Source organism: Vombatus ursinus, unplaced genomic scaffold (assembly GCF_900497805.2).
Source record: "Vombatus ursinus unplaced genomic scaffold, bare-nosed wombat genome assembly UNPS02015012.1, whole genome shotgun sequence".
Taxonomy (NCBI): domain Eukaryota; kingdom Metazoa; phylum Chordata; class Mammalia; order Diprotodontia; family Vombatidae; genus Vombatus; species Vombatus ursinus.
Genome location: NW_020954790.1, coordinates 1,644,994 through 1,647,558, shown reverse-complemented (window position 1 = coordinate 1,647,558; position 2,565 = coordinate 1,644,994). Strand labels below are relative to the sequence as shown.

Genomic DNA, 2,565 nt, shown 5'->3' with positions numbered 1-2,565 from the left:
GAGCCTCTGGAGTTTATTGAGTAGGGGGTGGCAAAGTCAGACCTGCATTAGGGCTGTTACCTTGACAGCGGGGTAGAGCATAGATTGGAGCGCGCCCGCCCAAAAGGCTACTGCCAAAGTCCAGGTGTGAGGTGACGAGGGCCTGCCCCAGGATCGGAGGAGAAGGGGTATCAAGTATTTAAGCACAAGCTCCGTGCCAGCACTTTACCAAGCACTAGAGATACAATGAAAGGCAAGAAACAGGTCCCACGCCCTAAGAGCTCACTCCAAGGCAGAATCAACAGGACCTGACGCCATGATGTGAACAGGAGAGAAGAACTGAGGATGACCCTTAAGTTGTGAGTCTGGGTGACTGGAAGGGTGGGCGTGCCCTTAAGAGTGATGGGGAAGTTGGGAAACCACAGTGAGATCATCTGCATGTAAATGATAATGGAACCTAGAGAAATGCTGAGGGCTTATCAAGGCAGAAGAGGGCCCAGATCCCCCGATGTCAGTGGGCACGACCTGGAGAAAGAACCAGTAAAGAAGAGTTGGAAAGAACAGTTAGGCAGGTAGGAGGAAAGCCTGGAGAGGAAAGAGTATCCAGGAGAAGACGGTGATGGGGCTCCCTCTGAATCTACAACTCTTGGCAGTCTCTCAATGGTTCTCTAAGGAGATAGAACCACTGTTGTTCACCTCTGAACACACATCCAGTCAGTATGGACTTGTCAACTCAGAATCTTGGTCCGAGGCCCATCTACCAGAGACCAAGGCCCCTCCTCCTTGGTTGGATTTATTCAATAAACCTCATTCACAAGGGCATTTCATAATAGAGTGAATTGCACAAACTTTGCTTCCCTGTATGTAGTCTTTACTCATGACCAAAGAAGTACACACACACACACAAACACACACATATATATATATATAAAATCAAACTACATTACTACAAACCTTATGTGAGCTATACACCTCCCACTTGTCCTGCAACAAAGCAGCCCTCAACCAATTCACAAGTAGAAGCCAAACCAATACATTTCTGGAAATTTCTTACAGACTTGCCCTCCCCATTTGTGCTTGGCATACAGTAGGTGCTTAAAAAAGGCTTTTTCATTTATTCATTTGTTCTAAAGCTGTTCCACTTCTTGGTCTCTGTACACTGAGGGATCTCCTGCTCCCGAGTCAGTTGGTGGGCCTCTCGTCCCTCTTCTGGGCAGCCAACAGCAATCTGAGTTCAGACACTGAATCTGTACTCTTCTCTCCTTTTTCCTTGATGTTGGCTACTCTGCTCTAGCCACCCCTCAAGTCTCTCCAACCTCATTGGAGTCACACTGTGGAACAGGGAAGAACAGAATGATGGACCAGGAAAAGGAGTGAGCCTTAGCAAGCAGAGCGTGGAGGGCTAGTCCACAGGAACTAGAAGAGAGAAGAGGCCAGATGATGATTCGGAGAATTTGTTTTAAATGCAGTTGAGGAAGCAAGTTCCTGTCACATCAACACAATCTTCAAAGCAAATTAGCCTAAATGTGGGAGTTGTTGGAGGAAGGTGATAGGGGGGCTTAACACAAGTGAAAGGTTTAGAAAAGTTAGCACAGGAAAGTCAACCACCATTAGATTCATTGAATTCCCCAATTCTCCCCGAAGTACATGACCTGACCAAAATTCTTATAACCACTTCACTCATAAGGATTTAAATTAATAACATTTCTCTTCAACATGAATCGTCTGGTGTTGGACAAGCTGGCATGAACTCTCTGATGTTGAGTAAGTCCCACCTTCTGGCGGAAGGCCTTCCCACACTCATTACACATGTGAGGTTTCTCCCCAGTGTGAATCATCTGATGTCGAGTGAGGGTCGCACTTCGGTTGAAGGCCTTTCCACATTCATTGCATTCAAAAGGTTTCTCCCCAGTATGAATTATCTGATGTCGAGAAAGCGTAGTGCTACAGTTGAATCCCTTCCCACACTCATTACATCTATAAGGTTTCTCACCAGTGTGCATTCTCTTATGTTGGGTGAGCTTTCGCCTCTCAGAGAAAGCCCTCCCACATTCATTACATTCATAAGGTTTTTCTCCAGTATGAATTCTCTGGTGCAAATTAAGAGTTGAACTGCACCTGAAGGCCTTCCCACATTGATGACAATCATAAGGTTTCTCTCCAGTGTGAATTGTCTGATGTCGAGTCAGAGCTGAGCTGCAATTGAAAGCTTTTCCACACTCATTACATTCATAATTATTTTCTCCAGTATGAATACTCTGATGTAGAATCAGCTGTTTGCTCAGGTAGAAGGCTTTCCCACATTCCTTACATTCATAGGGTTTCTCTCCAGTGTGAATTCTCTGGTGCTGGGTAAGTCCTGTTCTCTGTCGGAAGGCCTTCCCACATTCAGTGCATTCATGAGGCTTCTCTCCCACGTGGATCGCCTGATGATGGGTGAGCAGTGTGCTGAGGCGGAAGGCCTTCCCACACTCATGACATTCATAAGGTTTCTCTCCAGAATGGATTGTCTGATGTCGGGTGAGCAGTGTGCTGAGGCGGAAGGCCTTCCCACATTCCTTACACTCATAAGGTTTCTCTCCAGAA

The 2,565-nt window shown here is 46.3% G+C and overlaps 1 pseudogene; it reads right to left on the bottom strand.

Moving 5' to 3' along the window:
- Positions 1-932: 932 nt before the first annotated feature.
- The window catches only part of LOC114030765, a 7,459-nt pseudogene continuing 5,826 nt past the window's right edge, over positions 933-2,565 (bottom strand).